The 11,177-nt window shown below is 48.5% G+C and overlaps 1 pseudogene; it reads right to left on the bottom strand.

Moving 5' to 3' along the window:
- Nucleotides 1–696: 696 nt before the first annotated feature.
- Nucleotides 697–11,177, bottom strand: part of LOC135882864 (cytochrome P450 4B1-like) — a 35,004-nt pseudogene continuing 24,523 nt past the window's right edge.

The raw sequence follows: 11,177 nt of genomic DNA, 5'->3' as shown, positions 1-11,177 counted from the left end.
GCCCTGCCCCTACTCCACCCCTTCCCACCCCTCCCCTGAGCCTGCCATGCCCTCGCTCCTCCCCCCCAGTGCCTCCTGCACGCCACGAAACAGCTGATTGGGAGGTGTAGGGAGGGAGGGGGAGGCGCTGATTGGCAAGGCTGCCGGTGGGTGGGAGGTGCTGGGAGCGGGGGTGGGGAGCTGATGGGGGCTGCTGACATATTACTGTGGCTCTTTGGCAATGTACATTGGCAAATTCTGGCTCCTTCTCGGGCTCAGGTTGGCCACCCCTGCCCTAGCTGTTACGGCAGCCCCGTGACTTCTTACTTTCACAGGCATTATATTTATAGACATGTCGATAATATTCAGCTAGGGGCACGGGTGTTCTGCAAGGGGGGTTCATGGGATTTGACGCCCAGCATTGCAATCGTTTCTCTTGCACAATGGGCCAGATTCTTAGACCGTGTAAATCACCATAGCTCTGTTGAAGTCAACGGAGCTATACCAATTTACACTAGCTGAGGATCTGGTCTGGTTCCTTCAGGTCCATGCTTTTTCCTTCCCCATTGCTAAGGTGTTTTCTGGAGTACTCCTGTTTGATCGGTTTAGCTACAAATGTCACCGATAACGCAATACAGCTGTTGTTATGTTAATAACTGGTTATTTATTAACACAGAAGACAGACACTGTCCCGAGCGGCTTTCCAGTCTTCATCAGATGCAGATAATGCAGTGTGCCCAGAGGTCGACAGTCCAAATTTTAATCAATGCTTATTAAAAAACAAAAAGGTCTGTAATAGTTGGCCTGTTCTTGCAAGTGCAACATAAGGAGAGTTTTGAAGGAGGATGGAGGGGTTCATATGCAGGCATTGTAGAAGGTATGGACAGTGGAAGAAGGACCCCAAAAGGTAATTGGGAGGGAAATTTAGGATAGATGTATAGTAGGAAGCAGTAAGAGTTGTAAGAGAGAGGCTAGAACTTTGGGGCCTGATCCAATGCCCATTGCAAGGCTTCAGTGGGTGCTGGATTTGACCCCTGTGCGAAAGACGAGAGGAAGCCAGTGAAGGGACGTGGAGAGGCAAGATCAAAGCAGGGGCAGATGTTCCAAAGGGACCACTTGCTAGGCAGAATAAAATCCTACTGGGCAATAAGACCCAGGCCTTTTATTGAACCAACTACCTATGACACATCAGTTCAGGCCAAAATAGGCACTTTGGCTGATGGTGGCAGAAGAAGGGGGGGTGAAGATCTTTACGCCCAGAAGCTTGTCTATTCTAACTAACCTCTTGGTCTGATTCAAATGGCACCACGTTATCTACTTGGTCCCTTTCCCGCACTTAGATCAGTGCAATATCGGCATCAGAGGACTTTCTTCAAGTGCAGGTGAATCCCGTTCTTGGAGCGTAGGACGAGCTGAGGTATTTTGATGGGGGGGTTGGCCAGATCCGGTGAGAGTTCGAAGCGGAGCAGAGTCAGGGCGAGAGCCACTTTCAACTCATTCATGGCAAACTGCTGCCCGATGCAGTTCCTGAGAGAAGAGACCCAAAGGAAATTCAGAAAAGCTGGGCCTGCATCAGCAAAAAGCATGAACCTCTCTCCATAGCTCACCCTCTCAGCCATTACTTATGGTTTTCTTTAGTTCTCTTACTCTTTGCCAGACAGACACAGTTGTCATGCAAATGGCTACTCAGCAGTTCCAGTAGCTGAGACTCACGTACTGCCTGCCTGATGTATCCAGCCTATTTTCAGACTTAACCAACCCACTCGTCTTTCACACGTGTTCTACTAAAACCCCCCATAAAGTTCCAGAGTGTCCCATAAGACTCTTGCCCATCTGTCCCTTTTCTGGTCTCTGTGTACAGCCCCTCAGGGGATAGGCCTCTTGCCTTTGCCCTGCCTTATGGTGGAATCTTGCAGTGTTTCCCCCACTAGATCAGGACTAAAGTACGCTCCCCCATGTATCAACGATTTATTACCTTGAAGGCTTGACTGGGTTTCAGGCACCTGTTTCCTCCCTTTAGGTACCTGTAGCCAATGCTAGTGACCAACAGCCTCCTTCAAACACAGTGTTCGTATTTGTGTTTGTATTAGCCAAGATGGGCAGGGATGGTGTCCCTAGCCTCTGTTTGCCAGAAGCTGGGAATGGGCGACAGGGGATGGATCACTTGATGATTACCTGTGCTGTTCATTCCCTCTGGGGTACCTGGCATTGGCCACTGTCGGAAGACAGGATACTGGGCTAGATAGACCTTTGGTCTGACCCAGTATGGCCGTTCTTATGTTTCCCCTTCTTGACGCAATCAAAGTTTGGGGCCTTGGGAATGTTCCAGTTGGAAGCAGAAATTAATGGAGTCGGGTATTTATCTTGTTTATTTACAAGGAATGTACAAAGTCCCATGTCTCTGAACACAGAAAGAACCAAAAATAAAAGGAACAGTTTCTTATCTTACAAGCCCAAAGTCTCTCTAGCTAACACCAGACCCCAAATCTTTCTCACTAGCTTTTCCAGGGTCATACTGTGCTTACAGGTTCCTGCTTGGCTTTCTTGTCTCTCTACCTCTCCCTTTCTGTTCTCAGTTTCTGTATGATCTCTCTCTTCCCACATCTAGTCTCCTGTCGGCTGTAATACTTTGATCTCATTTCGGTTGTTGGGGTTCGTGTGTTGGTGCTGTGTGATGATGGTGGCCTGTGATGTACAGGAGGTCAGAATAGAAGATCTGGTGGTCCCTTCTAGCCTTAAACTCTATGACTCTAAAAGCCCGAGGACTGTGAGAGGTTAAGAAGGAGAGTAAGGGAGTGGATGAGAGTGGGCATGAGGGAGATCAGGAGATGGGATGGGGTCACTTGGGCAAGGGGAGGTATCAGAGGAGAAGAACAGATGACAATTTCTTTGTCTGAGATGGGGTAGACTCCTTGCATGATCCCAGCCAAGTCATTTAATCTCTTTGTGCCTCGGTTCCCGGTATCTAAAACAAGGATAATACTACTTTCCTATTTTGTGTATTTAGATTATAAGCTCTTTGCATGACGGTACATGACTGCCAGCACGGTGGGACAGGATCTTAGCTGGGGCCTCTGGGTGCTACCAGAATATAGATAATAACTGATGTCAACTTGATAGAAAATATTAAGATTGTAAGTCTTTGGGGCAGGGCTCATCTGTTCCTTTGTGCTTGTATAGCACTTTGCACAATGGGCCCCAACCTTCGTTCTTGGCTGCGATCTCTAAGTGCTTCTGCAGTACAGATAGAAACATCTGCTAAATCACATTTCAGAATGGTGGTTCTTTTCTTCCCTTTGACTTCTTAAATTAAAATATACTTCACCTTGACCCAGCAGCAAAAGGCAGGAAGGCATGAGAATGTCTGTCAGAGACGTTCTCTGGAGAAAATCTCCACGGATCAAACGCCTGGAATGAAAGAGTTCATTTAAAAAACAAACAAACAATGGTCATTTCAGTTTCAAAACTACCGGCCAATTCTTTCAGCAGCGACTAGTGGCTTTGGCGTCTATGTTCTGGATGCCCAATTTGAGACTCCTTTATAGGATAAAGCTGGACAAATTCAGATAAGAAACAAGGCACAACTTATCTTTCATAGCGAGAGTGCTTATCCACAGGGGTATTTTGCAGGGCCCTGGGCCAGAGCAAGTGGGGGCCCCTCCCCACCCCTTCCACCTGCAGTCCCCTCTACACTGCTGCTGGGGAGCGGGGTCAGGGTGTGAGGGTTTGCTTCACCTGCCCGGCGCTTCAGCCGGGAGCGGGGTCAGGGCGTGGGGGCTTGCCCCACTCTGCAAGAGCGCCAAGCGGGCTGAGCGGGACAAGCCCTTGCGCCCTGACCCTGCTCCCCGGCTGGAGCGCCAGACAGATGGAGCAGGTTGGGGTGCAGGGGTGCCCATGGGCATGGGCCCCGTTGGCTCAGTGGATAATCCGCCACTGCTTATCCATGGAACCACTGAAAAAGGGATACAGTCGATTCTCTATCACTTGGAGTCTTTACATAGGTATCCAGTCTTGATTTAAACAGCTTTCTCTAGCTCCAATAGAAAAGGTGGGCTTGATGCTGGAATTACTAGGTCCTGCTATGCAGGAGATCAGACTAGATGATCTAATCGTCCCTTCTGGCCTTAGAATCTGTCTCTCTCTTCCCCACTTCAACCCCAGGAAGGGTCAAGTACCTGCCCTCTGAAAGTCAGGTCCCTTTAAGGGAAGGGTACTAATTAAACTTGCTGATGACCCAAATTGGGAGGCACCAGCAATACAGGTAGAACTGGAGAACTGAAATAATAGAAATGGGATGAAATGTAATAGTATAAAGTGTAAGGTTATGCACTTAGACTACTAAGTATTTCTGCTATCCATCAGTTGGAAACAGAGGAGGAGAAAGACCAGGCTGTCTTAGTCAATCACAGTAAGACTATCAGCCACCACAGATGTGACTGTGGGGGGGGGAGGGAGGGGGAAGTAAAGGCAGTCCTAGGATGTATCAGGCAAGATCTTTCCAGTAGAGATAGAGACGTATTAATGCCAATAGTAGGCACTGGTAAAACCTCATCTGGAATAGTGGCCAGCTCGGGTCATGCATGTTTGAGAAAGATGAATTCAAATTGGAACAGATGGAGAGAAGGGCTGCTAGGATGATCGGGGGACTGGAGGGCCTGTTTAACCAGGAGAGATGAAAAGAGCTTGCTTGTTTAGCCTAGCAAAATGAAGACTGGGAAGGGGATCTAATTGTTCTCTAAATACATTGGGTTAAAATGGGGGAGGAGGTAAATTAGAGCAGGAGAAAGAGCTATTGAAAATAAAGGACAATCTTGGCACAAGAACAAATGGGGATCTACTCCCACGAACAAATTCAGGCTGGAAATGAGAAGAAGGTGTCCAGGCATCAGAGGAGTTAGGTTCTGGGACAGCCTCCCAACAGGAGCAGTGGGGGCAAACGCCCTAATTTTGAGGCTGGAGCTTGATATGTTTATGAATGGGATTATATGACAGAGTTGCCTGCAAAAGCAGGGGACTGGACTCTGTCCCAGGAGGTCTCTTCCAGTCCTATGTTCTTTAGGTATCTCCAGTTGAGCACCCAAAAATCACTAGTCACTTTTGAGAATCGTGGCTATTATTTGGTGAGCCACCTGCCTCTAGTTGTCTCTGTTTTCATAAATTACAGCCCTTCGGTTGTATAATGAGGATTGTAAAGCCACTCACCAGATGTAAGAATCAGGGAGGTTTCCCTGAGGACTTTGCCTGTCTGAAAGCTCAACCCGCTTTGTAGCTCAAAACAAGGTTGTGACACACACCGAGATCTACTATTATTTTATTAATCTGAGTAAGGACTTCATCTCTCGATTGGGGGTGGGGGGGGGGAGTGTCTCCAAAACCACTTAATAATAATCAATAATTTGCACACCTGTGGGACTTTAACTGAGGATTGCAATGCAAACAATTAATTAAGCCTTCCAGTGCCCTTGTGAGTTACCAGTACAGATTGCTACCATAGCCAATTTCTGTTTGGCTAAGCTGATACCCACAGAAAGGTCAGGGCCCCCATTTTGAAAAGTGGATGTTCATTCTGGGTGTCCCTACTTGGAGGTGTGGGAAGGTTTAATTAATATGTATAGAGTCCAGGGCCGGCTCCAGGCACCAGCTTAACAAGCAGGTGCTTGGGGCAGCCAAGGGAGAGGGGCGGCACCTGCGGCAATTTGGCAATTTGGGGGCGGCAGGTCCCTCACTCCCTCTAGGAGCGAAGGACCTGCCGCTGAACTGCCACCGCCAATCGCGGCTTTTTTTTTTTTTTTTTTTTTTTTGCTTGGGGCGGCAGAAATGCTGGAGCCGGCCCTGACAGAGTCTCTTGGAGATCCTCAGATGAAAAGATGGTACAGATGTGCAAATAACTATTGTGCAAGTGCTTTAAGAGATCCACCCATCAGAAGAGGCTTCCTGAAGTGCCTGATCAACACAGGGGAGGCAGGTGGACTTGTGAAATCCCTTTGCTGCTCTCCCCTAACTGTGTCTTTAATTGCTGACAAAGGTCTCTGACTCAAGGATTTCTCCAAGACCACGGAGTCAGACATTGGTAGAGCCAGGATTAAACCGAGGAGTCCGGACTCCATGGGTTGTGTGCGCATGCATGTGGATTTTCTTGTGGAGTTTTTTGTGGGGGGTTGGGAGTGGGGTAGAAATAGCCCATCAATGCCACCCACCCAGCTGAGGAGACAAAGCCAGGAAAGTCACGACACAGTGTGCATGAAACCTGTGCAGCCTACAGTCTTCAGTCACAGGGGCCTGTATGCCAAGGGGTTTAGCTACTAAAGGTGCTAACTCAGCTACTAAAACACGTACATTGAATGCACTGCTTGCAGCGGAAAGGGTCTCGTAAGGACAAAAGAAAACATACCAGCGGATCTTTCCACATGCTGGGGTTTCTGTGAATGAGATAGATGCTTACTGCAACCAAAGAACCTGTAAAGCAAACAAAGGGGAGAAAATGTTTACTGATGCAGCAATTACAGAGGGAAATTCTATGGGCTGTGTTACGCAGAAAACCTGCTTAAGTGATCAGTGGTCTCTTCTGGCCTTAGTCTATGGATGAAATCCTAGCCCCACTAAAGCCCATTGAAGTTTTGCCATTTGTCTTGTGAATCTTTGAACAGGAATTGGGATGTAGGTACCTACTATTTCATAGAATCATAGAATATTAGGGTTGGAAGAGACCTCAGGAGGTCATCTAGTCCAACCCCCTGCTCAAAGCAGGACCAATCCCAACTAAATCATCCCAGTCAGGGCTTTGTCAAGCTGGACCTTAAAAACCTCTAAGGATGTGGAGATTCCACCACCTCCCTAGGGAATCCATTCCAGTGCTTCACCACCCTCCTAGTGAAATAATAATAATTTCTTTGTTCTTAATCCATTTTATTCCATCTGTCTGCATTTGACACTTGCTTAAGTGGCCAGGAGGTGGAAATTAGCAACAAGTTTCTGCTGCACCTACATCTTCCCCAGCCCCTGATTTAGCAGCCCACTTGCTGATCAGAAGAGTGGAGCTTCAGTACAAAATAATGTGTGTCTTGTCTCTCCATCTGTTGGTCAAGATGGGATCATTTCACTCAGATGTTCTCACGTTTTTAAAAGCGTGCCAGTGGGCTTGGAAGAACAAATGGCCATTTTGAATAGTTCTTTCTTGGGGTATGTCTACACTTGGAGCGGGAGTGTAAATTCTAGCTTGAGGAGACATTGGACTTCAATGACTGCCTGTGGCGGGGCAGTTACCCACTCCTCGGAGAAAAGGTAGGCTGATTGGGGAAGCGGCCACAGCTGTGGCCACACCTAACCAGGCCACAGCAGGCCCTGATAAAAGGGCTGAGGGAGGAGCTGGGTCAGTCTCACTCCAGCCTTGGAGTGGGAAGGGCCTAGCTACCTGGGAACAGAGGCTACCTGCTGCAGAGCAGCGCTGGGGAAAGGCAAGAGGAGCTCCAGCCTGGCAACTCCCCAGGCTGAGGCCCTGGGGCTACAGAGATAGGCAGAGGCAGCTGGTCCAACCCCCTTGCCACTCATGAGTGGCCATTACAGACTGCAGTCTGCCCCCAGGGAAAGGGGCTACATGGTGACTGGCAGTAGCTACTAAGGCAAGGTGGGGATAGAGGGTTGGGGGTTCCCCTGGGAGGGGAGACCCAGAGAGTGGGGGTACTGCTGGAGCATAACCCCGAGGTAAAGGGCACCGGGGTCTGGGAGGGACACAGGGGTCTGAGGCAGGCGAGACACCGGCCAGCAGAGGGTGCTCCGAGGCTGGAAAAGAGATAATTCCCAGACGACCAGCAGGAGGCGCCGCACCGGTGAGTCCGCGAACTGCTACACTGCCTTTCACAAGGGGCCAGGCACATATTCTCTTGGGCTTTAGGGGCCTGATCTAACACCCGGTGAAGTCAATGGGCTTTAGATCAGGCCCTGTCGGAGGATTTCTATTTGATTTGTTTTCCAAATTAAATGTCACTTGTTCAGTATCCGTTTAGGAGGAGAACAAGTCAACAGGGTGAAAATCTGCTGATTCCTTCTGACAGGGGGGTACTAGATGTTCACTGCCCCCTGCTGGAGGCCCTGCTGCCATGGTAATCCTGCCCTATGAAGCAGTTCTTTTGGAAGAGAAGAGTAGCGAGCTCAGACCTCCAGGAGTTGCCTAGAGAGGCCTCCCAGGATCAGCTGCTGGAGGAATAAGTGAGGCTAGAAGGGCTGGGAGCAGGCAGAGGCCAATCAGGGGCCAGCAAGCCAGATAAAAAGGATTGGCTGCTGCTTTCAAAGGCCAGTTCTGGGTGTGGCTGTGACAGGGAAGGTGCTGTCTCCCTGATTTAAGACTAAAACCTGGGCTGGTCATGGGCCTAACGCTGACAGTTTGGTTAGATCTGTGAAAGACTGTTATGTTATGGTCTTTAACACCCAGGTGGCCATTTTGAGTTGAAAATTGTTTTACAGAAAACTAAATTAAGGTGAGCCTGCTCCACAGGACACCCCAGCTCTGGTGAGCCCATGATATCCCTATTGTGACTGTAGAGTAGCATCCCATTCCAATTAGTTTAGGTTACTGGATCCCCAGTGAGCATGAACATTGTCAGGCATTAAACTATAAAACCATCATCTAGTATAAGATAAACCAAGAAATGAATTTATTTAAACATTAGGGGGTGAAGTTCATCTCTGTGCAGAAAGGCTCATGAACCACTCACATCCCAATTAGTCCTTATTTTTTAGGACTTAAATGAGGCATATACCTTGTTCTGGCACACGGCCTGGGGTAAATTTCACACTACACACTTTGACGTGAATAATCAAGAATCTTGCGTGAATAGAGAGGAACAAATTAAATGCTATGGATACAGGAGAGCAAAGTCCAACTTTCCTCATTCTTTTTTAAAGCAAATATTGTGCAAAGTTCAGAACTAGGGCAGGGTGCTGGCCTGATAATCCTGCGGAAAGAAATCTGTTTGTCCACCGATAAGAAATTTCCCAGGCAGCAGCAACGTAAATTGCCCCCGGAGTCAGGCCAAGGTTTCACAGAACTGGCCTGGAGGGAGCTTAATCTCCAAGATCTCATTCCGTCTCTACTCTCTTCAGTTGTGGTGGGTTTTTGTGTGATATGATACCAATCCACTGTGAAAAGGCATAAATTAACAGTGAGTAATTATGGAACAATTTACCAACAGTTGTGGTGGATTCTCCATCACTGACCATTTTAAAATCAAAATTGGATGTTTTTCTAAAAGATCTACTCTAGGAATTATTTGGTGAGGGTGGGGGGAGTTGTCCGGCCTGTGCTATAAAGAAGGTCAGACTAGATGATCACAATGGTCCCTTCCAGCCGTAGAATCTATTAATTGAACTTAGATCACTGATTCATTTCATATAGGCACATGACCAGTGGTCACAAATAATTCTTGCTCTAACATCATATGTTGCTTTTCAACTGGCTAAACTTGCAATTCCATTACCCAACACTAATCCCTAGAGCAATCGAGTACCCCTTTCTAAAGGACTTAAGTCTCTGCTCTTCACAATATTAGAGTGGTCAAAAATTTGACTCAACATTTTTGTGTCGGAATTCATTCAATTCGTTTCCAACAGTTTGATTCTAATCGCCTTCTTCTTAGTGCACTTCATCTCCTGACCACCAGAGGGCGCTGTCTGCAGCTTTTTATATCAATGCTTGCTCTTCTAATTAGGGTGACCAGATGTCCCAATTTTATAGGGACAGTCCCGATATTTGGGCCTTTTTCTTATATAGGCTCCTATTACCCCCCCCCCCCCATCCCCTGTCCCAATTTTTCACACTTGCTGTCTGGTCACCCTACTTCTAATGACATATAACTTATTTAGGGGCGGGCCATATCCTTCTCTCCGTTTCTGAGGTGTAACTCTCATGGCTGTCAATGGGAGTTGTACCTGTATAGCTGAGAGCAGAATTTGACCATTAAAAATTAATGGAAAAGAGGAACCCGAATACAGACCTTCTGGTAAGGTACGTCCATCGTGGAACGTGATGGATTTGCTGAGCTGTCGGGACACTCCAGGTACCGGAGGGTAAAGGCGAAGGCTCTCCTTGATGCACATGGTGCTGTAAGTCATCTTGCCAAGGTCATCCCTGAAATGACCCAAAGGCAAGGGTGTGAGTGAGTGATTCAGATATTTCCAGTACAGCTATTCCAGCAAGCAACAGCTGTACCCAGAGCATACACACTGTTTGCATCCGCCACACCTCTGGTTGTGGTTTGGAATTATAATTTTCCCTACATCTGCTTGGACTTAATTTGAGGGTAACATATTTGCACTGCCCGATGCCCTGAAATGCAGTGACACGGACTAGATTAAATATAGATCAGAGGGTGTTGGGCCGCATGTGACCCAATTACCACACAGCTGCAGCCCAGCTCAGCCATGTGCTAAGGGCCGGCCCGTGAGGCGGGGTCCGGGTTTCCAGTTGCCCAGCACGGCGGGGTCAGGGCTGCTGGCCCGCCCTGCGTGGTGGGGGTCCGGGGTTGAGGCTCTCAGCCAGCCCCACGCGGCTGGGGATCTGGGCTCGCCACCCAGTCCCAAAAGCTCCAGGGTCCGGCGCTGCCGCCCAGCCCCGCAAGCTCCGGAGCAGCCGGCCAGCCCCATGCAGGGAGAGGCCAGGGTCCAGGGCGGGCAGCTGGCTGGCCCTGCGTGGTGGGGGTCCAGGATCAGGGCTGCCGCTGCCCTGCCACCCGGCCCCTGCGGCCCAGGTAACAAATTGTGGGCCACATATGCAGCCCACAATGATAAATAAGTTGAGAACCACTGATATAGATATTGCAGGCCCAGTTTTCAGAAGGGCGTAGCATCCACTACATCAAATGAAGTCATAACTACTGTGTATTCAGTGCCTCTGAAAACTAGGCCCTGAGCACCTTGGCTTCCTAACTAACATTTATTAATACCTTATCTCCTAGTAACAACATTGATAGGGAGGAATCAGATAAATATGAAAATGTGAGATTCACCACTGGATAGTAGTCCTGTCTCCCAGAATCTCCTTGATCTCTTCCCTGCATCTCTGCTGGTGCTCTGGGTACAGGGCCATGCAGTACAAGAGCCAGGAGATCCCACTGGCCGTGGTATCGTGACCCTCAAACATAAACGTGTCCACCTCGGCACGTAGGTCTTCATCGGATAATCCAGCTCCGTTTTCATCCTAACAA

This window comes from Emys orbicularis, chromosome 8, assembly GCF_028017835.1.
Source record: "Emys orbicularis isolate rEmyOrb1 chromosome 8, rEmyOrb1.hap1, whole genome shotgun sequence".
Lineage (NCBI taxonomy): Eukaryota > Metazoa > Chordata > Testudines > Emydidae > Emys > Emys orbicularis.
The sequence above is the reverse complement of the archived record's forward strand: the minus strand, read 5'-3'. Positions and strand labels throughout refer to the sequence as shown.